The 26,031-nt window shown below is 49.9% G+C and overlaps 1 protein-coding gene across 1 annotated transcript in view; it reads left to right on the top strand.

Annotated features, from left to right (window-relative positions):
- LOC137333488 (RNA-binding Raly-like protein) overlaps positions 1-12,927 on the top strand; it is a 1,248,502-nt gene extending 1,235,575 nt beyond the window's left edge. The window contains exon 11 of the mRNA XM_067997653.1: positions 7,793-12,927. The gene's annotated coding sequence lies outside the window, so the exon portion shown is untranslated. The remainder of the gene's footprint in view (positions 1-7,792) is intronic.
- The last annotated feature ends 13,104 nt before the right edge of the window (positions 12,928-26,031 follow it).

Here is a 26,031-nt window from a genome sequence, read left to right as displayed (position 1 = left end):
AAGACATGGCAGTAGTGGTGAGAATGATAACATTTAATGTGAATATAACAAAAGTCAAATATAAATGATAAATGTGACCATCTGTCGGACACCCTTGTTTATCCCCTTCGTGATCACAAAACCTTAGCCTTTCCCTTCCTACTATTTCTACGTGGTGCATCCCCTGTGGCTGCAGCAGAGGTAGTGGCAGGTTGCTCATGTTCATGCCCTGACTGCTCAGATGCTTTCAGCCTACGCCCTCTGGGTTTTGGAGCCCATGAGGGCCCCTCCAAAGATTGCTCCACCTGCATCTGTGGAGGGGCAGACTCAGCCACCTGGAGATGAAGCAGCATTGCTGGTACTGGTTGAGAGGGGGGGCAACGGGTGAGACGTGGGAACACTTTGAGTGACGTCCCCACTTCCATGTCCCCCTTTGCCATCATGCCTCTCCTGGGCCAGGCCCACATCACTCCTACCACCCTGTAGGACAACAGTGTGGTGGACGTGTGTTATGCTTTGGAAGGCCACTTCTAAAGTATCTGTCAGCCTGTTTAAGGCGGCAGAATGTTGTTCACCTTGTATCCGAACAGCCGTTGTCAGGGCCTGAATGGACTCATTTGAGAGCCATGCTGGAAGCTCAACGGAAGCTAGCCTTCTCTCCATCGCAGACATTCCTGCACTTACCTGCGACACTGTCTCAGACAGTTGTGCACGTCCCTGTAACAGTATCTCAGAGATTCCCTCCTGTACCTGTGCCACCATTCCACTCATGCAGGAGTTGGACTCCTCCATCCTCTGCGCTATTGTGGAGAGTGCGCATGGTACCTGTTCCAGTACCTCACAAATGTGCTGCTGCCCCTCAATCATTCTCCTTTTAAAGGATGGCCCCCAGGGTTCAGCATCTGCGTCCAGCTGAGCAGAGCCTGGGGAGGAGTGCTCCCACTGACGCAGACTCTCCACAGCTGCCCCTGCCACCAGTGTCTGCTCGTGCTCACTTGTATGTGGTGACTCACCAGGTGCCAACCCAACTAACTGAGTACTAAGGCCCACCGAGGTGTGAGTATCTGTGCTGGTGGATGGCTCGCTGTGACGGTGCACCCTCAGAGGCCTGGAGTTCCTCTGAGGAATCGTCCTCTGCTGTCACTGCGGTCGTTGAAGGGCCCGTAAGAGAACAGAAGGCAATATTAAGCAACATCATAGATGGGTCATGTTGTGATGAACGTACTGAGGTGTTCAACATGCCAATCATTCGAGGGTGCGGCTGATCTGCAGCTCCTCCTCCTCTGCCTCTGTGAGGACCACTATTTGTTGTGGCCCCCCCCCTCCAGTCCTCGCCCTCTCGCGTGCATTTTACGTTCTCTTCTAGAAGGGGAGAAAGAACAGACATGTGAGTGAGTGATGATGTAGTGGCCAACCGATGGATGCATTGCTTTGGGTGAGGCTGACCATGAAAGAGCTGCATCAGAGGGTGAGTATGAGACAGAGCCATCACTTTGGATGAGGATTGGGGTGAGTGGTAGTGGTGGTGTGAGTAATGGGGAGGTGAGGAAGTGCAGGTAAGTTGAGGATGAGCCTTAAGTGGGTGTGAGGAGTGATGTGATAGAGTAGTATTGGCAGAATGAGTTGGGGGGGGGGGGCATGTGGAACATGGAATGTAGGAGAATCAGTAAGTGTATTCACTTTTGCTGACTTAGTTAGGGCATTGAAACACTTCCTGCACTGAGCCCAGGTACGGGAGATGTTGCTGCTGCTGGTGACCTCCTCTGCCACCTCGAGCCAGGGTAAAGGGCAAAGGGGGAGGAATTCCTGAAATATGTACAAGAGAACTTTCTTCATCAGTATGTTTCTAGCCCAACAAGGAAGTAAGCAGCCCTGGATCTAGTTCTGGGAAATGAAGTGGGGCAAGTGGAGCATGTTTCAGTGGGGGAGCATTTGGGAAACAGTGATCATAATATCATTAGGTTTAGAGTAATTATGGAAAAGGACAAGGAAAAGTCAGATGTGAAAATACTCAACTGGAGGAGGGCTAATTTCAGTGAGTTGAAAAGGGATCAGGCCCAGGTGGATTGGAATCAAAGATTGGCAGGTAAAACAGTAAATGAGCAATGGGAGGCCTTCTTGGATATCCACTTGATGTGCTGTAACCTACAAGGCTATGGACCAAGAGCAGGTAAGTGGGATTAGGCTGGATAGCTCTTTTTTGGCTGGCACAGACACGATGGGCCAAATGGCCGCCTTCTGTGCCGTAAATTTCTATGATTCAAAGGAGATAGTTCGGGTACAGAGAAGACACATTCCCATGAGGGGGAAAGGAAGGGCATCCAAAGCTAGAGCTCCCTAGATGACAAAAGATATAAAGATTACAATGAAACAGAAAAAGGTTTATGATATATGTCAGGTTCATAATACAGTCGAGAACCAAGCTGAATGCAGAAAGTACAGAGGAGAACTGAAAAAGGAAATAAGAGGGGAAAAGAGAGTGTATGAGAAAAGATTAGCAGGTAACATAAAAGGGAACCCAAGAGTCTTTTATAAACATATAAATAGTAAAAGGGTAGTCAAAGGAGGGGTGTGGCCGATTAGGGACCAAAAAGGAGATGATCTTGTGGAGGCAGAGGGCATGGCTGAATACATCACAATCCTCTTCACTAAAAAGGAGGATGCTGCTAATGTCAAATTAAAGGAGGAGGTAGAAGCGAAATTGGATAGGATAAAAAAGATAAAGAGGTACTTAAAAGGTTGGCAGTGCTCAAAGTAGAAAAGTCACCCAGCTCAGATGGGATGCATCCTAGGCTACTGAGGGAAGTAAGGGTGGAAATTGCGGAGGCTCTGGCCACAATCTTCCAAACCTCCTTCAATATGGAGGTGGTGCCGGAGGACTGGAGGATTGCAAATGTTACACCCCTGTTCAAAAAACGGGAGAGGGATAAACCCGGCAACTACAGGCCAGTCAGCCTAACATCGGTGGTGGGGAAACTTTTAGAGACAATAATTTGAGACAAAATTATTTGGCACTTGCAAAAATATGAGTTAATAAATGAAAATCAGCACGGATTTGATAAAGGCAAATCATGTTTGACTAACTTGATTGAGTTCTTTGATGAAGTAACGGAGAGGGTTGATGAGGGTAGTGCGGTTGATGTGTATATGGACTTTCAAAAGGCGTTAGATAAAGTACCACATAATAGATTTGTTAGCAAAATTGAAGCCCGTGGGATTAAAGGGACAGTGGCAGCATGGATACAAAATTGGCTAAAGGACAGACAGCAGAGAGTAGTGGTGAACGGTTGTTTTTCAGACTGGAGGGAAGTGTACAGTGATGTTCCCCAGGGGTCAGTGTTAGGACCATTGCTCTTTTTGATATATATTAATGACCTGGACTTGGGTATAGAGGGTATAATTTCAAAATTTGAAGATTGCACGGAACTTTTTTTTTTCTATTCGTTCATGGGATGTGGGCGTCGCTGACAAGGCCAGTATTTATTGCCCATCCCTAATTGCCCTCGAGAAGGTGGTGGTGAGCCGCCTTCTTGAACCGCTGCAGTCCGTGTGGTGACGGTTCTCCCACAGTGCTGTTAGGAAGGGAGTTCCAGGATTTTGACCCAGCGACGATGAAGGAACGGCGATATATTTCCAAGTAGGGATGGTGTGTGACTTGGAGGGGAACGTGCAGGTGGTGTTGTTCCTATGCGCCTGCTGCTCTTGTCCTTCTAGGTGGTAGAGGTCGCGGGTTTGGGAGGTGCTGTCGAAGAAGCCTTGGCGAGTTGCTGCAGTGCATCCTGTGGATGGTGCACACTGCAGCCACAGTGCACCGGTGGTGAAGGGAGTGAATGTTTAGGGTGGTGGATGGGGTGCCAATCAAGCGGGCTGCTTTATCTTGGATGGTGTCGAGCTTCTTGAGTGTTGTTGGAGCTGCACTCATCCAGGCAAGTGGAGAGTATTCCATCACACTCCTGACTTGTGCCTTGTAGATGGTGGAAAGGCTTTGGGGAGTCAGGAGGTGAGTCACTCGCCGCAGAATACCCAGCCTCTGACCTGCTCTCGTAGCCACAGTATTTATATGGCTGGTCCAGTTCAGTTTCTGGTCAATGGTGACCCCCAGGATGTTGATGGTGGGGGATTCGGCGATGGTAATGCCGTTGAATGTCAAGGGGAGGTGGTTAGACTCTCTCTTGTTGGAGATGGTCATTGCCTGGCACTTATCTGGCGCGAATGTTACTTGCCACTTATGAGCCCAAGCCTGGATGTTGTCCATGTCTTGCTGCATGTGGGCTCGGACTGCTTCATTATCTGAGGGGTTGCGAATGGAACTGAACACTGTGCAGTCATCAGCGAACATCCCCATTTCTGACCTTATGATGGAGGGAAGGTCATTGATGAAGCAGCTGAAGATGGTTGGGCCTAGGACACTGCCCTGAGGAACTCCTGCAGCAATGCCCTGGGGCTGAGATGATTGGCCTCCAACAACCACTACCATCTTCCTTTGTGCTAGGTATGACTCCAGCCACTGGAGAGTTTTCCCCCTGATTCCCATTGACTTCAATTTTACTAGGGCTCCTTGGTGCCACACTCGGTCAAATGCTGCCTTGATGTCAAGGGCAGTCACTCTCACCTCACATCTGGAATTCAGCTCTTTTGTCCATGTTTGGACCAAGGCTGTAATGAGGTCTGGAGCCGAGTGGTCCTGGTGGAACCCAAACTGAGCATCGGTGAGCAGGTTATTGGTGAGTAAGTGCCGCTTGATAGCACTGTCGATGACACCTTCCATCACTTTGCTGATGATTGAGAGTAGACTGATGGGGCGGTAATTGGCCGGATTGGATTTGTCCTGCTTTTTGTGGACAGGACATACCTGGGCAATTTTCCACATTGTCGGGTAGATGCCAGTGTTGTAGCTGTACTGGAACAGTTTGGCTAGAGGCGCAGCTAGTTCTGGAGCACAAGTCTTCAGCACTGCAGCTGGGATGTTGTCGGGGCCCATAGCCTTTGCTGTATCCAGTGCACTCAGCCGTTTCTTGATATCACGTGGAGTGAATCGAATTGGCCGAAGACTGGCTTCCGTGATGGTGGGGATATCGGGAGGAGGCTGAGATGGATCATCCACTCGGCACTTCTGGCTGAAGATGGTTGCAAACGCTTCAGCCTTGTCTTTTGCACTCACGTGCTGGACTCCGCCATCATTGAGGATGGGGATGTTTGCAGAGCCTCCTCCTCCCGTTAGTTGTTTAATTGTCCACCACCATTCACGACTGGATGTGGCAGGACTGCAGAGCTTTGATCTGATCCGTTGGTTGTGGAATCGCTTAGCTCTGTCTATAGCATGTTGCTTCCGCTGTTTCGCATGCATGTAGTCCTGAGTTGTAGCTTCACCAGGTTGGTACCTCATTTTTAGGTGCTCCTGGCATGCTCTTCTACACTCCTCATTGAACCAGGGTTGATCCCCTGGCTTGTTGGTGATGATAGAGTGAGGAATATGCCGGGCCATGAGGTTACAGATTGTGCTGGAATACAATTCTGCTGCTGCTGATGGCCCACAGCGCCTCATGGATGCCCAGTTTTGAGCTGCTAGATCTGTTCTGAATCTATTCCATTTAGCACGGTGGTAGTGCCACGCAACACGTTGGATGGTGTCCTCAGTGCGAAGACGGGACTTCATCTCCACAAGGACTGTGCGGTGGTCACTCCTACCAATACTGTCATGGACAGATGCATCTGCGACAGGTAGATTGGTGAGGACGAGGTCAAGTAAGTTTTTCCCTCGTGTTGGTTCGCTCACCACCTGCAGCTATGTCCTTCAGGACTCGGCCAGCTCGGTCAGTAGTGGTGCTACCGAGCCACTCTTGGTGATGAACATTGAAGTCCCCCACCCAGAGTACATTCTGTGCCCTTGCTACCCTCAGTGCTTCCTCCAAGTGGTGCTCAACATGGAGGAGGACTGATTCATCAGCTGAGGGAGGACGGTAGGTGGTAATCAGCAGGAGGTTTCCTTGCCCATGTTTGACCTGATGCCATGAGAATGTAGCAAACAGTGAGGAGGATAGTAACAGACTTCAGGAGGACATAGACAGACTGGTGAAATGGGCAGACACATGGTGGATGAAATTTAACACAGAGAAGCATGAAGTGATTCATTTTGGTAGGAAGAATGAGGAGAGGCAAGATAAACTAAATGGTACAATTTTAAAGGGGATGCAGGAATAGAGAGACCTGGGGGTGTACTTACACAAGTCTTTGAAGTTAGCAGGACAAGTTGAGAAGGCTGTTAAAATGGCATATGGGATCCTTGGCATTATTAATAGAAGCATAGGGTACAAAAGCAAGGAACTTATGTTAAACCTTTGTAAAACACTGGTTAGGCCCCAGCTGGAGTATTGTGTTCAATTCTGGGCACCACACTTTAGGAAGGATGTCAAGGTCTTGGAGAGGATACAGAAGAGATTTACTAGAATGATACCAGGGATGAGGGATTTCAGTTATGTGAAGAGACTGGAGAAGCTGGGGTTGTTCTCCTTAGAACAGAGAAGGTTAAGAGGAGATCTGATAGAGGTGTTCAAATCATGAAGGGTCTTGATAGAGTAAATAAGGAGAAACTGTTTCCAGTGGCAGAAGGGTCGGTAACCAGAGGATACAGATTTAAGGTGATTGGTAAAAGAGCCAGAGGCGACATGAGGGAAAAAAAATTTATGCAGCGAGTTGTTATGATCTGGCATGCATTGCTCGAAAGGGTGGCGGAAGCAGGTTCAATAATAGCTTTCAAAAGGGAATTGGATAAACACTTGAAGGGAAAAATTTGTGCGACTATGGGGAAAGAGCAAGGGAATGGGACTAATTGGACAGCTCTTTCAAAAAGCCGGCATAGGTACGATGGGCCAAATGGCCTCCTTCTGTGCTGTATCCTTTTATGATGGCGGAGAGGGCCCAGGGGCTATGTGGCCGGGTCCTGCTCCGACTTCTTGTGTTCTTTAGATTTGTGGTTGGGATCAGATCAGCCATGATCTTATTGAATGGCGGAGCAGGCTCGAGGGGCCGATTGGCCTACTCCTGCTCCAATTTCTTATGTTCTTATGTTCTTATGATTCTATTGCTGGTACAACATAGGAACAGGAGTAGGCCGTTCAGCCCGTGAGCCTGTTCCCCCATTCAATTAGATCATGGCTGACCTGCATCTTAACTCCATTTACCCGCCTTGGTTCCATAACCCTTAATACACTTGCCTAACAAAAATCTATCAATCTCAGTTTTGACATTTTCAACTGACCCTAGCTTTTTGGAGGAGAGAGTTCCAGAATTCCACTACCCTTTGTGTGAAGAAGTGCTTCCTGACATCACCCCTGAACAGTCTAGCTTTAATCTTAAGGTCATACCCCCTTGTTCTGGACTCTCTCACCAGAGGAAATAGTTTCTCTCTATCTACCCTATCAAATTCTTCAATCATCTTAAACACCTCAACTAGATCACCCCTTAATCTTCTATACTCGAGGGAATACAAGCCTCGTCCATGCAACTCGTCCTCATAATTTAACCCTTTTAGCCCAGGTGTCATTCTGGTGAATCTGCGTTACACCCCCTCCAAGGCCAATATATCCTTCCTGAGGTGCGGTGCCCAGAACTGAACGCTGTACTCTAAATGAGGTCTAACCGGAGCTTTATATAACTGTAACATAACTTCCATCCCTTTGTGACACAAGGTGATGCGAAAGGCACAGAAGTATCTTCATCTCTGTTTTTTCTCTCACTTTCCCTCACTCTCTCTCTCTCCGTCACATGTAAAACTTCCATTCCTCGACTGTCAACGTCTCTCTTGTGTTTTCAGTGAATAACAGACGACAGGGAAACCAGACAACAAACAAGATAAGAAGCGAAGAGGCAGTTGCAGCTTTCATCGACTCCGCTCAACAAGGCAGAGCCCAGAGATCCTCCAGAAGGTTTGATGTCTACTCACCCTCGGCTCCAGTCCGCGCACTGCCTTTTTCCGATGACTCCGCCTCTTCCTTTCTTGGAATTCGACTGTGCTTGGGAGGATCGATTTCCCACTTGTATTATAGCTGTAAATTTTTTTCCCGGTCCCCGTGAGTTTTTTTTTCAATGCTGACCATTCTCGGTTTGTAGGGGACCGGGGACATTTTCAAAAATAGGTGTGAAGAGAGAATGTAACACTTTACAAAAAAAAACGTTTTTAATCGTCTTGTTTCTTATTTGAGCATCACCGCCTCCTCCATGTGTTCAGAGCTGCTGCATGAAACAAAAAAGACAAAGGTATCGAGAGCTCCTTACTCTAGAACTTGAACACATAATCTAGACTGACACTCTAGTGCAGCACTGAGGGAGTGCTGCACTGTCGGAGGTACCGTCTTTCGGATGAGACGTTAAACCGAGGCCCCGTCTTCCCTCTCAGGTGGACGTAAAAGATCCCATGGTACTATTTCAAAGAAGAGTGGGGGAGTTCTACCCGGTGTCCTGGCCAATATTTATCCCTCAACCAACATCACTAAAAAAACAGACTATCAGGTCGTTTATCTCATTGCTGTTTGTGGGATCTTGCTGTGCGCATATTGGCTGCCGCGTTTCCTACATTACAACAGTGACTACACTTCAAAAAGTACTTCATTGGCTGTAAAACACTTTGGGACATCCTTAGGTCATGATAAGCGCTATATAAATGCAAGTTCTTTCTTTCTTTAAGTAATGGGACTGCTCGCCCCCTTGCTGACAGCTTGCTTGGTGCTGCACATATTGCTCAGAAATGAAGTCTGTTTTCAGCACGTAGTTGGTAGTTCCTAATAAACTCTGCTTTTCTGCTGGTGGTTTAGCTAGTTCAGACGATGACTAGCTGAACTGTACAGAGCAGGGAGGTCCCCGGATTCCCCAGTCTGGCAGTAAAGGTGGGGGGGCGCACCGATTGCCCCTCAGTACCCCCTGGGTTAGTGGGGGGAGGGGGTCCCCTCTCCTGATTGCCATCCAGTGATGGAAGCGCACATGTGGGTGATGAGATCCTGGAGGAGCAACCAATGATCCTTGAAGCTTCATTCGGAAAGGGGCCCACGGCTTCAGGAGGGGGAAAACTAACAGGGAAGGAACATAGGAACAGGAGGAGGCCATTCCGCCCCTCGAGCCTGTTCCGCCATTCAGTTAGATCTTGGCTGATCTGTATCTTAACTTCATTTACCCGCCTCAGTTCCGTAACTCTTAATAACAAAAATCCATCAATCTCAGTTTTGAAATTTTCAATTGACCCTTTGTGGGGGAGAGAGTTCCAGATTTCCACCACCCTTTGTGTGATGAAGTTCTTCCTGACATCACCCCTGAACGGCCTAGCTCTAATTTTAAGGTTATGCCCCCAATGTTCTGGACTCCCCGCCAGAGGAAATACTTTCTACCTACCCTATCAAATCCTTTAATCGCCTTGAGCATCTCAATTAGATCACCCCTTAATCTTCTATACTCGAGGGAATACAAGCCTAGTCTATGCAACCTGTCCTCATAATTTAACCCTCTAAGCCCTGGTATCATTCTGGGGAATCTGCGCTGCACCCCCTCCAAGGCCAGTATGTCCTTCCTGAGGTGCGGTGCCCAGAACTTAATGCAGTTCTCCAGATGGCGTCTAACCAGAGCTCTGTACAACTACACAAGGACTCAGCAATGGCTTGTTACTTCAAAAGCTCACAGCACGTGGTCTTAAAGGGGCCATGCAGCAAGCTCTACAATTAATAATGGTAATAAAGGGATGGTGACTATCCACCTATTTACAGCTGATTGTCTGCTGCTCTAATAAGCTCTCTGTCCCTTCTCGAGCATAGATTCATGCATTATATTGACAGTACCTTACTATGCAAGTTTGGCTCAATGTTGTGTTACACTGGCACAGGCACGGTGGGCTGAATGGCCTCCTTCTGTACTGTTTTGTCTTAAATTCTGTGTAGGGCAAAGCCTGGAAAACTAGTGCAGTGCTGGGCAATATTTGAGTCAAATGCTTGTATTTAACTCTTTCTCCCACCAGTGATTCTCAGCCAGTGCTGGACTTCTCTACTGATCCGAACTATACACGACTGGAGGGCCACTAGTCAAAGACTTTCTCTGCCAGTGTAACATCAGCACACCACAGAGTGGAGCGCCTGGGATAACCCTGGGAGGTAGGTAGTGGGAACTGGAGATCTTGGGGAGGGCATCAGTGTTGGTGAAACCGTGTAGCAGAGCAGTAGCACTGAATGGGGGGGAAGGGCCAGGTAAAGAGCCGAGCAAGTAAAATACCCAGGGTTTAGGGTAAGAGAGGGCAACCAGGAACTATCATGGTGCCAAAAATGGGGTGTAAACTCCCCCCCCCCCCCATGATATGATTGGTCCCAGATGTCATGTAGTCAGCACGGACTCAGCAATGACTTGTAACAATCGTAAAGATATTACAGACACGCAGACTGAAGATTTTCAATGATACTCGTAAACAGATTCTGTAACGCTATGTTACAGTGTGGTAAATATTCTCCTGGATAATACCAGGGTATCTCAGTACACCAGCCAAGGAGCCAAAGCATTGAACAACAATGCTTGCAGTTGAGTTACTAAAAATGTGACGAGGTGTTTGCTGTGGCCTTCTTAAGGATTTCCATTTTAAAGTTTTTTTTTAAACAAATTGGCCCACAGTTTCCATCTCTAAAATGTAATAACTTCTCTGAATAAGGTTGCTCTCTTGTTTCAACATCACTGTGTTCTTGGTTGTAATCATCAGTTGGGCCGAATGGCCTGTTTCTGTGCTGTAGACTATGTAAGGTGACACCATGGAGGAGGAGGAGATGTAGAATCAGAGCACATGTTTTATGTATATTTGAATGTACTATACTGTTCAGTGTTGGCTCCTTTAAGTTCATTTTTTAAAAGTTTTGAAGTGCGTGTTTTAGCTTGTGGCTCTTCCCCTCCCCCCCCCCAGCTCCCCCCACCCAAAGCTTGTTGGCTGGCGATATTTTCGGGGCACGCCTTTGGTATAAGAAACTTTGGGTCTACTTCCCGCAAACATTTGGAGTACGAGTAAATGTTGACCAATCAGAGATCATTCAGCTATTTTTACAAAAAGCGCTTGGAATAGAACTATTTAAAGAATAGATCACGACACAGCCCAGATCGATAGAACAGCATTCTCCGTACTCTGCTGACTGCGCTGGTCCTATGTAAAATGAGTTTGTGCACTCTTGCCCAGCTCCCACAAAATAGGGGCCTAATTCGTCATCGATTGGTGCTTAAATTGGCAATCCCACCCAGAGAGGCCCAGGGTCGCCAATTCTGGTTGGATGTATCCCTGGAGATTTCATCACGTGACCGCCCGCGTCCAACTGCCCCACCCCCTCACTCCCGCCATTGGTCGCCCAACATGGTGCACCGCCTTCTCACGGCCAATTGGAAAGCGAACAGACTCTTCATTACCCGATTGGATGATTCTTGACTGTCAGTCAAAGAGCCTTTTTTCCCCCATCTTCAGTATTTTTATAACTAGTAAATAAAAGTGTTCAAAGAAAATGAAACAAAAACAAATTTTAATAACCCGATGATTTTTCTCCCGGAGTTGCTCATAGCAGTGTCCTGGAGATTAATCTTTAATTCCTTGAGACTAATCCTGGAGAGTTGACAACCCCAGAGAGTCTCCAGGATACCCAGGCCCAGATTTTAACTCAGGGCAGGAATCGGGAGTGCGGGGGTCAAAGTGGATGACGAACTCCCCCGCCCCTCCACCCCGACCCCAGAAGTGTGTGGCCTCGGAGATTTTAACTCCCAGGCCTCATTAGCATTTCCCGACGTTGACTCTCTCCCAAGGCAAGGTGGGGGTAGCATCACCGCTGGTGGGCGGGAGTCAAAATTCGTTGGGGGAGGGGGCGGTGGTGGGAGGTCAGGGGGTCCACAGCAACAGTCCCCGGCAACGTAAGTAAGGAGTGGAGGGATCAGGAAGGTTCACGATCGGGGGAGGTGGGGGGAGACTTGAGGCAGGGGAGGTGCCCCGTCTCTCCTAGCCCACAAGGAACCTTTAAAAAAGTTTTAAATCTCACTTATCTGGGCCTCCTGTGGCCTGAATCCTGTCCATGGATTCTTGTTGAATCAGTGGTGCTCTGAGAAAGCTTGCTTCTGTAAGGTGGCATTGAATTGTCCATTAAGAGTACTTGAGCCTGGGCTTTCTCTCCCCCCCCCCATCCCCCGCCCCATGTTTTAATCAGTAACTGAATGCCTGTCCTGGGCCCAGTGCATCAGCCCAGAGATTTGCCAGTGTACCCTGACTTGGATAGATCTCCATAGGGTTGCCAACTCTGGTTGAACGTCTTCCTGGAGATTTCATCACATGACCTGCCGCCTCCAACCGCCCCGCCCGGTCAAACAGCCTTTATTCCCATCTCCAATATTTTTATAACTAATAATCAGAAGTGTTCAAAGAAAATGGGGGAAAAAAACAATTTTTTTTAATGCCCCCATGATTTTTCTCCTGAGTTGCTCGCAGCAGTGTCCTGGAGATTAACCTTTAATTCCTGGAAACTCCAGGGTAATCCTGGAGGGTTGGCAACCCGACCATAACCTGGTTGGCAGTCAAGTATGTGTCAAAATGGCCTATTGATCTGGGCAGACATACACAAAACAGAGCATCCCAATGGAGGAGATGGGATCCGGATATTACGGATTTAAAATGCAGCCTCCACAATCCGACTGACCTGTTGCAAGATTGTTCCATGTACTCTTGTAAAAATTCTGGATGATGCTGTCGAGCGATGTTTGCAGTTTTAATCGTTCTGTTCACACAGAGATCATTCCCTGTACGTCCTCTTTCCACGCTGGTTCTGATGGGGTGACTTCTGTACTCACATTCGTCCTTGCAAGTTTCGTTTGATTCACTTTTGTTTTTGTAGTCATGATATTATTTGTTTGTAATAAGTTCTAACTCAGTAACAAGATGTTTAATAAAAATCCCCTGAATAACCATTTGTCATCCAAGGATAATGACTTGAAGGGTAAAAATTAAACTGAATTGATGATAGAAGAGATGCAAGTGCCATTGCATGTTAAGGTTTCTTTTCCCACTGTTACACACAAATACTAGCCTGACCCACCAGGAGTCTCTGTCCTAGATTCTTGCTATCTCAGCCTTGGCTGAAATCTTCTCACCTCAGTGCACAGTGGCTGCAGCTCCTGGGAACAATGGTGTCCTGATTTTGAACAGAGGAACAGAAGTAGGCCTTACAGCCCCTCAAGCCTGTTCCACTATTCAAAATCCTGGAACTCCCTCCCTAACAGCACAGTGGGAGAACCGTCACCACACGGACTGCAGCGGTTCAAGAAGGCGGCTCACCACCACCTTCTCAAGGGCAATTAGGGATGGGCAATAAATGCTGGGCTCGCCAGCGACGCCCACATCCCATGAACGAATAAAAAAAAATTAGATCATGGCTAATCTGTACCTCAACTCCAATTACCCGCCTTTGCTCCATATCCCTTGATACCCTTATCCAACTAAAATCTGTCAATCTCAATTTTGAAAATTTCAATTGATCCAGCTTCCACAGCCTGTTGGGGGAGCGAGTTCCAGATTTCCACAATCCTTTGTGTGAAAAATACCTCCTGATTTCACTCCTGAATGGCGTAGCTCTCATTTTGAGGTTAAGCTCCCTTTGTTCTGGATTCCCCACCAGAAGAAATAGTTTCTCTGTATCTACGCTATCAAATTCAATTATCATTTTAGCACCTCGATTAGATCACCCCGCACCCTTCAACACTCAAGGGAACACAAGGCAAGTCTATGCGACCTGACCTCATAATTTAGCCCTTTAAGCAGTGAATCTGCGCTGAACCCCCTCCAAGGCTAATATACCCTTCCTGAGGTGCACTGACCAAAACTGAACGCAGTCTCCGGATGGGGTCTGACCAAGGCTCTGTACAACTGAAGCATAACTTTCTCCTTTGAATTCCAATCCCCTTGAGATAAAGACCAATATTACATTAGCCTTTTTGATTACCTGTTGTACCTTTGCACTAGCTTTTAGTGATTTATGTACATGGACACTCAAATCCCTTTGCTTCTCCACAGCTTCTAGTCTCTCACCGTTAAGAAAATATTCCGATTTGTCTTTCTCGAATCTAACGTGGAGGACCTCACACTTCCCTACGTTGAACTCCATCTGCAATAGTTTTGCTCACTCACTTAATCTATATTTGTCCCTTTGTAACTTCATCCTCCCATTCACACCACTTTGCCTCCTAACTTTGTGTCATCTGCAAACTTGGATATACAACTCTCTATTCCTTCACCCAAGTCATTAATAAATATGGTAAAAAGCTGAGGCCCCAGTACAGGTCCCTGGGGAAGACCACTTGTCACAACCCGCCAATCAGAGAACGTTGCCTTTACCCCTACTCTTTGTCGCCTAACTATCAGCCTAGAATAGGGAGTCTCTAACCTACCACTACTACTGGAATAGGATCCCACTCTAGTTGTGCTGAGTCACAAGCATTCTTTCTGATATGAAATAAAAGCATGAAATGTGCTGACACAGCAGGCCATTCAGCATCTGAAAAAGAGTAGACAGGTTAACCTTTTGGGTGGTGATGCTTTCTCAGAGCTGATAATCAGTCCTACAAAGAGGTTTCTCCTGCCTCCCCCGACCTGCTCCGATGAGGAGTCTTCTTTCCAAACGTTAACCTGTCCCTTTCAGATTCTGACATATTTGCTGTGTCGTTTTGTATGTTTATTTCAGATTCTCAGTCTCCCTGGTGCTTCTTCTGTCCGTTATGAATTACGAGTCTCATACTGATGGACAGCAACTGTGACAATCTCTACAGTCTGCTATCTCATCCCGTGCATGTTTAATGGGCTGTCAGTGTTATTTGTAATAATTAATGTACCCCCATGAGGGTAGAGTTCAATTTCATATGTGAAAACGATGAGGGAATATAAAGACCAGAAACTCTTTCCTCTCCCCACTTCCCCCTTAGAGCAGGAGAATTTGGAACAGACTCCCAGTGATATCTATTTCCTCATCTAAAAGCTTCTAACTGCTTCTGACTTAGCGGCAGTGACTATTGCAACTTGTGCCTGGTAAATGAGGTGGGGTGCGATATTTGTCTATTCAGTCACCTCCCTGAAAATGACAGCCCAGGTATTGGTAGCAGAAGTCCAACTTTGTGTTATACTTGTATGCTGGGTAGATTATTCGAGGTAAGATTGCAACATTAGTTATGACGCATTCAACAATGCAGACATCTCCTTCTTAACATTACTGCAAATGGTACCCTCCTCTCTTAGGGAGCAACTATTAACCTGCATCAAGCAGCTTTCGAGCACAGGCAAGGCTTAAATAGGACACCTAATGGCAATGGTATGGAGGTGGCCTTTGTGGGAGATACAACACAAACGTACCTTGTGTGAGGATAGGTCCTTTCTCATGTCACCATCTGCTCTGCTCTTTCAGCGGGTCCCTAGTGTTACCATAGAGCATCCTGTCCGGCTTTTGTTATGTTCAACGCAGCCAAACAGTAGAACTGGCTTCTCCGTTTGCATTTAGACCGATTGCATAAATGGATTATAGGATGGGGAAACAGACTAAACCAGACACTTGGGAAAGAGACTTTGAACAAGCTTAAGAATGAGATGGTCCACTCCCCCACCCCCTCCCCCCCAGTTGTGCACTCTGAACACAACTCTTTGGCTGAGCACAGAAGTCCACACTGCCCAACCCGGGTTACCCATTCAAAAAGAACCAGCTTAGAAAGACCTCCCACTCCAGTTGGATTGGAGATTTGAGCTGTGTATCTGGGGAAGGATTTCTGTAAGATCACAATGATTGGAGCCATGATTCTGGCTTGTGTTCATTCTGTTCTAAAGCTTTGACTGAATTGTGACGTTTTGAGTACAACTGTTTTGTGTTCCTGTAAATGACAACATTGGGAAACACTTACTTTGTTGTCTTGTGTGGCTACTGCTGATCCCTTTGGGTGTTTTTCTTTCCTGAGGTTTTGTACGTAAATTAATTTCATACAGTACTAGCTCTGTATTAATACAAATAAAGATGTTTGACACTGAAACTCTGACTCCAAGGCTGGTTTTATTCAATGAAAGACTAAAGGAATGAAGTTTTTTTTCTCTTTATTGCCAACTTTTCTCCCTCCTGTCCCCCGAAGGAGCTTTTGGGATAGGATTTAACAGGTGCCTTTCACCCTCTAACGCCTCACCCAAGTGACCATTACACAGCGGGTGTAGGGTTAGGATGTGGAGCTGAACCCCATCTCGGCTTCACCCACCACCCACACATGCCCACTTCCAGTATGGGGTTCTTAGATAGTGACCAGGAGCAGCTGCTTTCTCTTCTCCTTTCTCAAGGACACTAAAGTCAATGGTCATCACCCTGCCTTGAGATCAGCACAGACCAGGATGAAGGAATTTAAACGTAATGGTGATTATAAGCAAGAGTTTGGAGCCCTTTATGTTATTGAAATGGAGATAATCACTGATTTTCTTTTAACCCTGTCCAACATTACTGGAGGGTACTGCGTTAAAATGAACATAAAGACCAGAAACACTTTCCCCTCTCCTCTCCCCCCCCCCACCGCCCCACATAGAGAAGGGGAATGTGGAACCAACTCCCAACAATAGCACTTGAAATTAAGAAGGAGCTGGACGATTGGCTCGTGATCCAGGATTGGTGGTTCTCGGGCTGGGTACAAGTTGAGGTGATGAGACGCTCCACGAGATGCTCTACCCCGGCAGCATGTGAAGGGGGATTTGTCGTGTGACGGAAAGCAGGCCAGGATTGAAATAGTGGGAATGGGCCAATATTCCGGATTATGTCAGATGACCTTTGGGGAAGCAAAACCTTTTCCCAGAAAATTAAGTGGGTAGGGTATAGCCACAGACAGTGGAAGGTCCAGATTTGATGGGGGGAATAGCCTGTTCTCTTCAAATGCTTTATGTTCTTATTCAGTTCTGTTGCTCATCTGTACATTAATCCTAACTACATTTTTTACAATCAGAGAAATGATCAACCTTAGCTGGAGTAGGATCCATATCCCTCAAATAATTTCTGAATCATGATCTTGCTTGTGCTGCTGGACTAAATGACCGACAGGGTGAGACTGACTGTTTGGAAACCTGACTCCAAAATGCCCACCCTACTAAATATGAGAGGGACTTTTAACAAAAAAACACAGGGAACTGCTGTAAGTCGAATGTTTTTGAACCATTTGTTTCGGAGAGTATGGATGTGAAATAAGTAAGACTGTAGTGAGTTTAATTGTAAGGTTTTTTTTTAACTTCATGGACTTTGTTCTCAGTGTTCTACAGGTCAACTCAGAGGTCATCAAGTTCCTCTTCAAGTCCCCCAATGGCACTGACGGCAATTTTTGACAAGTTACAGCTGCCGCCCGTCGACCGCCACATTTTACCTACTTGGTGCTTCCGTGCCCACACACCACTCGCTTTTGGTGGGGTGTCCCATAAGGACACCGATTTGCCTCTCTCCTCCTCAGTCACCACGAAGACCCACTGAACTGAAAGGAAATGTTCAGCCTCTTAAACTCTGAACACTTTTGGTGTTTGGTTTACATTATAGAAATTTTCAGACACCTCAGTCAAAAAACACTGGTATGGAGGGGGACCCACTGGAGAGAGGTGACTGTCTGATACAGAGGAAGTACCATGGCCTCCATTTGGTGTGTCCCTTCTCTCTCTCGCTCTTCACCCTCCCCCGAGATTAGGAACTTGCCGTTACGAGACTCACAGGCCTGTGTTAGTAACATCACAAATTGTTCGCCTCCTCAACTGAAGCTGTTGACTCTTTGTTTTACGGTTCTACAGATACCACCGCCCGACTGTCCATACTCCACATGTGAGCCTTCGCTGAACGTCAGCTGTGGCTCAGTGGGTAGCACTGTTACTTCTGAGTTAGAAGGTTGTGGGTTCAAGCCCCACTCCAGAGACTTGAGCACATGATCCAGGCTGGCACCAGTGCTGTGTTGCACATTTGGAGGTGCTGTCTTTTGGAGGAGACATTAAACCGAGGCCCCATCTGCCCTCTCAGGTGGACATGAACAATCCCATAGCACTATTTTGAAGAAGAGCAGGGGAGGTGTCCCTGGTGCCCTGGCCAATATATATCCCCTGGCCAATATATATCCCTTAACCAACATCATTAAAACAGATTATCTGGTCATAATTTCATAGCTATTTGTGGGACCTTGCTGTGTGCAAATTGGCATTGCCCACATTACAACAGTGACTACACTTCAAAAGTACTTCACTGGCTGTGAAATGCTTTGAGACATCCTGAAGTTGAGAAAGTTGCTTTATAAATGCAAGTCCTTCTTTTGTTCTTCATGGTGAGTGTTGGCAGATTACTTCACCATTAGGAGCCCAATCCTGTCCCATACCCGGTGACCACCCACATGATCGTGGGGCAGGGGTCACCAGATGGCAATCAGGGGCGGGAATTGTGGCTGATTTCCCCCCCCCCATAACCCAGGGGCACTGAGGCCAACCGGAGCACCCCCAGCTGAGATCTGTCAGCTGGTTACATGCCAGGATCGAACCCGGGACTACCGCAGGCTCAGGTACATACCAGGGAGCGAAGGATAAAGTGTTGCCAAGTTGCAGTGAATTCTTTCCATTGCAATATGTTTGTGCTGTTTTGGCTTCTGTCTCCACCATCAATCACTCAGCCTCACACAATCTGTATCCTGACAGCTCCTAGATGTGTAATATACATCTCAGCACTGATGTTGCATTCCCTTCCATGTCTGTCAACCGGTTGAAGTATTATGGGAATAGAATTCTGCTATGGCCAAAGAAAATTGCTCAGAACAGATAAATTGAAAAACTTGTCCTCCTCAACAATACAACTTTTCGTAATAACTTCCTGCCAGTTCACATCTCAGGATGCTAGCTCAGACCAAGGGGGTGAACGTCTGCTGGCTGGAAGGACACCCGAATGGATTGGATTCGGGGTATATCAACACAAGTCTAGTCTTTCGGCTGTAGGGACAACTGAATGGTTTGGGTATGGGGCACGTCACAATTATAATCACTGCAGACCAACGGGGTTAAAAAACTGCCCACAACTCAATGCAAACTGGCAATCTCACCCAACCCTCAGGATGGCCAGTGTGGGAAACGGGAAAATGTCACACCGGTCGGCGCAGCAAGGGGGCGCTCTTCTGGGGTTTGGACACAGTAAAGAATCACGGGACGTCACAGCACAGAAACAGACCATAAAGTCTGTGGTAGTGTTTTTTTGTACGAGTCACTCAGTCTATTCCCAATCGCCACTCCCCATATCCTTCAATGTTCCTTTGTTTTCAAGCAGTTATTCTAATTCACTTTTGAAATAATTTGCGGGCTGTGCTTCTTCAACAGTGTGACAGGGGATCCCACATTCTAATCACCTGTATAAAGACAGTTATCCTCGCCATTAAAATTATCTTAATATGTGCCCTCTCATTACTGCCAGTGACTTACCCTGACCAGTGGAAACAACATATCACAGTTCACCCTAAAATAACTCTTCTTAACTCGAAGACCTCTGTCAGTTCACCTTAAACCTTCTGTTATGTTAAACTTGTATAGAAGCTTGGTTAGACCACACTTGGTGTATTGTGCACAGTTCTGGTCTCCATATTATAAAAAGGTTGGAGAGGGTGCAAAAAAGATTCACAAGGATGATATCAGAGAGGATATTCTTATCAGGAAAGGCTGAACAGGCTGGGGCTCTTCTCTCTAGAAAAGACAAGGCTGAGGGATGACATGATAGAGGTCTTTAAGACAATGAAAGGGTTTGATAGAGTAGACGTAGAGAAAATGTTTTCACTTGTGGGGGAGTCCAAAACTACAGGTCACAAATATAAAATAGTCGCTAATAAATCCAACAGGGAATTCAGGAGAAACTTCTTTACCCAGAGAGTGGTTAGAATGTAGAACTCACTACCACAAGGAGTAGTTGAGGTGAATAGTATAGATGCATTTAAGGGGAAACTAGATAAGCACATGAGGGAGAAAGGAATAGAAGGATATTCTGATAGGGTGAGATGAAGTAGGGAGGGAGGAGGCTCATGTGGAGCATAAATGCCAGTATAGACCAATTGGACCGAATGGCCTGTTTCTGTGCTGTAGTTTCGATGTAACTTGAGTTACCAGTGAAAAAAAGGCCTATCTTATGTCTCTCTTCATAACTGTGACCCCTAATCCCTGGTAAGACCCTAGTGAATCTATGCTGTACCTTTTCCATTACTTTTATATCCTCCCTGTACCCAGAACTAGTCACAATACTCTAACTAAGATCTTGTACAAATTCAACATTAGCTCTTTACTTTTGTATTCTACACCTATAGATACACAATCAAGGATTCCGTTTGCCTTTTTAATGGCCTTATCTACTTGTGCTGGCGCCTTTAATGACCTGTGTATCAAGGTCCCTCTGCTTCTCTATTCAAAATCTTACCATTTAAGGTGGATTTCCTTTCTCTGTTTAACCTTCAAAAATGTGTTGCTTCATATTTTATCTAAAGTGAACTGTAACCGAAGTGCCTTGGAATGTTTTCCTGCAAGTTGTTGTTGTTCCACCTCTCACCTATCTGCCCATTCTGCTCACCCATCTATGCCCTCCTGCAGTCTTTACCAGTCAAGATGAGTGAGGTAAGGGTCAGTGCCAGACCCGTGTGCTTTTTCTAAGAGTGCAATTTTAACAGCGTTCTCTGCCTTGCCGTTTGTGTGTGGATACCTTGGTGAGCTGGTGACGTGTACGAACTCTTACTGTTCAAGCTGTTGAAGGTCCCTTGAGTTAAATGGTCCCTCATTGTCTGATAGAACCTCGTTTGGATTACCATAGCGTGCAAAAGGAACTTTCATCCTCGCTATAACTTCTTTCCTTTTTTTTCATTTATCTATTTCAAAGAAATCAGATTAATAGTCAGAATATATAAGAGAGTTTCTTCCATTCATCTTAAACAGATCCCCCCTTTTTCTCTTCTAGGCCTTTTCTGGTATTTGGTGGCTAATAACCTATTCATTTTGCTGCTGGCACACATCACCCCCTTGATACACAGGTCTCTATGTCCTTGTTCACCAGAGACCGGTAAATGACTCCCCATGCTCTCCAAAGCTCACACTGGGTTCTGAATTGACTTGAGTGAGCTCTGCTGTCACATGGAGTGTTATAACCATTCAATCTCCATGGTTAAAAGTCCATCCTGTATTCTGAGTTCATGCCCATATTATTGCTATTCCGGTTGAAATGCATGGCAATCTGGGGTGACACTTCTGTGTCAGGCTATTCTGTGCTAATTATCATTCTCAACATTTAAAAATCTTCCTCTACACCAGTAACATGCTGAATCTTAGTCATCCTCAGATTGGGGCAAGTATTATTTTAATTGTTCTCGGGATGTGGGCGACACTGGCAAGGCCAACAATTATTGACAATTTCTAGTTGCCCAGAGAAGGTGATGGTGGGCCTTCTACTTGAACCATTGCAGTCCATGTGGTGAAGGTTTTCCCAGAGTGGTGTTAGGTAGGGAGTTTCATGATTTTGGCCCAGCGACGATGAAGGAATGCAGGTATATGTCCAAATCGGCACGGTGTGTGATTTGGAGGGGAACTTTAAGATGACGGTGTTCCCATGAGACAGCTGTTCTCGACCATCTCAGTAGTAGAGGTCGCGGGGCTGGGAGATGCTCTCAAAGTAATCTTGGTGAGTTGCTGCAGTGCATCCTGCAAGTTGTGCAGACTGCAGCCATGGTGCACCGGTGGTGGATTGCAACATATCATTGCTATTTCGGTTTCTGAACAGGGGGCAATTGTCATGGTTTCCTCGTTGTCAAGCTTTCTGGACCTATGAGGTAGATACACTCTGCTAAGTGTGACAGCAAGAAATATCACCTCACCTCTTGTGGACAACATCAAGTTCGTACTTTTGAAGACATATTGTCATTCTCTGGAGCCCAGAAGGAGCTGTCCTCATGTCTTTGATGTGAAAGGATGGTTTACAGGAATAATGTTGGGGTCAGGATGAGATGCACGTTTATTTAAAAGATCAGATTGATGTTGCCTTGCCCTAATGACTCCGTGTGGAAATGCACTGCCCAGCGAGGTACACAGACCAAGAAGGTTCCAGGGCCGACTTCTGGTCCGTGCTGAGTTAGCGGGTGTCAGCCACATGATCTGACTGCCCCTCGGCCAGCTCCTGGTCACTCTCCGATGACCGAGCCTGTGTGGACATCAGGTGGGGGCTGAGCTGTGATGACCCCTGAGGTTGAATAGCCTCAGTGTCTGCGCTCATGAGGAATGGCCAAGGGTGAGGTACTGTCAGAGGGGCTGTCATCTCTAATGACACTGCACTCAGCATGAGGGGAGAAAATAAGATCTCGAATTCATTCCTTTACTCCACTTGTTTATCTCAAGTACTGTGATAAATACTGGATTTGCGGGATATTGTTCTCTCAGTGATATGTTTCCTGGTTTTACACAGCTGGCCTGTTTTGCATTTGCCCCCTTAATTAAGGTGTGCAGCTGCAAAGTGTTATTGAAATGTGCCCCTGGAACATGCTGCACACCAATGGCTCCTGGCCTGAAGGTCCTCCCTCCCATCAGCTGTTGGAATACAGCTCCCTCTCCTGGAAGGGACTGGTGATGCAACTTGGACAGAACTAACTTTATAAATTCTGAAACCCATTCCACCAATCGTGACTGTGCCCCTGGGGAGGGGGGGGGGGCTCTGAGCCCCTGGGAGAGGGGGCAAGGGGGCTCTGTGGTCCTGGGAGAGGGGGCTGTGTGGTCCTGGGAGAGGGGGCTGTGTGGTCCTGGGAGAGGGGGCTGTGTGGCCCTGGGGAGAGGGGGCTCTGTGGTCCTGGGGGGGAGGAGGCTCTGTGGTCCTGGGGAGAGGGGGCTCTGTGGCCCTGGGGGGGAGGAGGCTCTGTGGCCCTGGGGGAGAGGGGGCTCTGTGGCCCTGGGGAGAGGGGGCTCTGTGGCCCTGGGGGGGGGGGAGGAGGCTCTGTGGCCCTGGGGAGAGGGGGCTCTGTGGTCCTGGGGGGGAGGAGGCTCTGTGGTCCTGGGGAGAGGGGGCTCTGTGGCCCTGGGGGGGAGGAGGCTCTGTGGTCCTGGGGAGAGGGGGCTCTGTGGCCCTGGGGAGAGGGGGCTCTGTGGCCCTGGGGAGGAGGGCCCTGTGTTCCTGGGGAGGAGGGCTCTGTGTTCCTGGGGAGGGGGCTCTGTGTTCCTGGGGAGGGGGCTCTGAGCCCCTGGGGAGAGGGGGCTCTGAGCCCCTGGGGAGAGGGGGCTCTGAGCCCCTGGGGAGAGGGGGCTCTGAGCCCCTGGGGAGAGGGGGCTCTGAGCCCCTGGGGAGAGGGGGCTCTGTGGCCCTGAGGAGAGGGGGCTCTGTGGCCCTGGGGAGAGGGGGCTCTGTGGCCCTGGGGAGAGGGGGCTCTGTGTACCTGGGGAGAGGGGGCTCTGTGTTCCTGGGGAGAGGGGGCTGTGTGGCCCTGGGGAGAGGGGGCTGTGTGGCCCTGGGGAGAGGGGGCTGTGTGGCCCTGGGGAGAGGGGGCTGTGTGGCCCTGGGGAGAGGGGGCTCTGTGTTCCTGGGGAGGGTGGCTCTGTGTTCCTGGGGAGAGGGGGCTGTGTGGCCCTGGGGAGAGGGGGCTGTGTGGCCCTGGGGAGAGGGGGCTGTGTGGCCCTGGGGAGAGGGGGCTGTGTGGCCCTGGGGAGGGGAGCTCTGTGTTCCTGGGGAGTGGGGGCTATGTGGCCCAGGGGAGGAGGGCCCTGTGTTCCTGGGGAGGAGGGCTCTGTGTTCCTGGGGAGGGGGCTCTGTGTTCCTGGGGAGGGGGCTCTGTGTTCCTGGGGAGGGGGCTCTGAGCCCCTGGGGAGAGGGGGCTTTGAGCCCCTGGGGAGAGGGGGCTCTGTGGCCCTGGGGAGAGGGGGCTCTGTGGCCCTGGGGAGAGGGGGCTCTGTGTTCCTGGGGAGAGGGGGCTGTGTGGCCCTGGGGAGAGGGGGCTGTGTGGCCCTGGGGAGAGGGGGCTGTGTGGCCCTGGGGAGAGGGGGCTGTGTGGCCCTGGGGAGAGGGGGCTCTGTGTTCCTGGGGAGGGTGGCTCTGTGTTCCTGGGGAGAGGAGGCTGTGTGGCCCTGGGGGAGAGGGGGCTGTGTGGCCCTGGGGGAGAGGGGGCTGTGTGGCCCTGGGGAGGGGAGCTCTGTGTTCCTGGGGAGTGGGGGCTATGTGGCCCAGGGGAGAGGGGGCTCTGTGGCCCAGGGGAGAGGGGGGCTCTGTGGCACTGGGGAGAAGGGACTCTGAGCCCCTGAGGAGAGGGGGCTCGTGGTCCTGGGGGGGGGGAGGAGGCTCTGTGGCCCTGGGGAGAGGGGGCTCTGAGCCCCTGAGGAGAGGGGGCTCTGTGTTCCTGGGGAGGGTGGCTCTGTGTTCCTGGGGAGAGGGGGCTGTGTGGCCCTGGGGAGAGGGGGCTGTGTGGCCCTGGGAGAGGGGGCTGTGTGGCCCTGGGGAGGGGAGCTCGTGTTCCTGGGGAGTGGGGGCTATGTGGCCCAGGGGAGAGGGGGCTCTGTGGCCCAGGGGAGAGGGGGGCTCTGTGGGCACTGGGGAGAGGGGACTCTGAGCCCCTGAGGAGAGGGGGCTCGTGGTCCTGGGGGGGGGAGGAGGCTCTGTGGCCCTGGGAGAGGGGGCTCTGTGGTCCTGGGGGGGAGGAGGCTCTGTGGTCCTGGGGAGAGGGGGCTCTGAGCCCCTGAGGAGAGGGGGCTCTGTGGCCCTGGGGAGAGGGGGCTCTGTGGCCCTGGGGGAGAGGGGGCTCTGAGCCCCTGAGGAGAGGGGGCTCTGTGTTCCTGGGGAGGGTGGCTCTGTGTTCCTGGGGAGAGGGGGCTGTGTGGCCCTGGGGAGAGGGGGCTGTGTGGCCCTGGAGAGAGGGGGCTGTGTGGCCCTGGGGAGGGGAGCTCTGTGTTCCTGGGGAGTGGGGGCTATGTGGCCCAGGGGAGAGGGGGCTCTGTGGCCCAGGGGAGAGGCCTTGGAGAGGGGTCAGGCTGGGGGAGAGGGGACTCTGAGCCCCTGAGGAGAGGGGGCTCGTGGTCCTGGGGGGGGGGAGGAGGCTCTGTGGCCCTGGGGGAGTGGGGGCTATGTGGCCCTGGGGAGAGGGGGCTCTGTGGCCCTGTGGGGAGAGGGGGCTCTGAGCCCCTGAGGAGAGGGGGCTCGTGTGGTCCTGGGGGGGGGGAGGAGGCTCTGTGGCCCTGGGGAGAGGGGGCTCTGTGGCCCTGGGGAGAGGGGCTCTGTGGCCCTGGGGAGGGGAGCTCTGTGTTCCTGGGGAGTGGGGGCTATGTGGCCCAGGGGAGAGGGGGCTCTGTGGCCCTGGGGAGAGAGGGCTCTGTGGTCCTGGGGAGAGGGGACTCTGAGCCCCTGAGGAGAGGGGGCTCGTGGTCCTGGGGGGGGGAGGAGCTCTGTGGCCCTGGGGAGAGGGGGCTCTGTGGTCCTGGGGGGGAGGAGGCTCTGTGGTCCTGGGGAGAGGGGGCTCTGAGCCCCTGAGGAGAGGGGGCTTCTGTGGGCCCTGGGGAGAGGGGGCTCTGTGGCCCTGGGGAGGAGGGCCCTGTGTTCCTGGGGGAGGAGGGCCCTGTGTTCCTGGGGAGGGGGCTCTGTGTTCCTGGGAGGGGGCTCTGTGTTCCTGGGGAGGGGGCTCTGAGCCCCTGGGGAGAGGGGGCTCTGTGGCCCTGGGGAGAGGGGGCTCTGTGGCCCTGGGGAGAGGGGGCTCTGTGGCCCTGGGGAGAGGGGGCTCTGTGGCCCTGGGGAGAGGGGGCTCTGTGTTCCTGGGGAGGGTGGCTCTGTGTTCCTGGGGAGAGGGGGCTGTGTGGCCCTGGGGAGAGGGGGCTGTGTGGGCCCTGGGGAGGAGGGGGCTGTGTGGCCCTGGGGAGGGGAGCTCTGTGTTCCTGGGGAGTGGGGGCTATGTGGCCCAGGGGAGAGGGGGGCTCTGTGGCCCAGGGGAGAGGGGCTCTGTGGGCACTGGGGAGAGGGGGCTCTGTGTTCCTGGGGAGAGGGATCTCTGTGCCCCCTGGGGGAAGAGGGGGCTCTGTGG

This window comes from Heptranchias perlo, chromosome 16, assembly GCF_035084215.1.
Source record: "Heptranchias perlo isolate sHepPer1 chromosome 16, sHepPer1.hap1, whole genome shotgun sequence".
Lineage (NCBI taxonomy): Eukaryota > Metazoa > Chordata > Chondrichthyes > Hexanchiformes > Hexanchidae > Heptranchias > Heptranchias perlo.
Note: the sequence above shows the minus strand (reverse complement) of the source record. Positions and strands in the feature narration are given on the sequence as shown.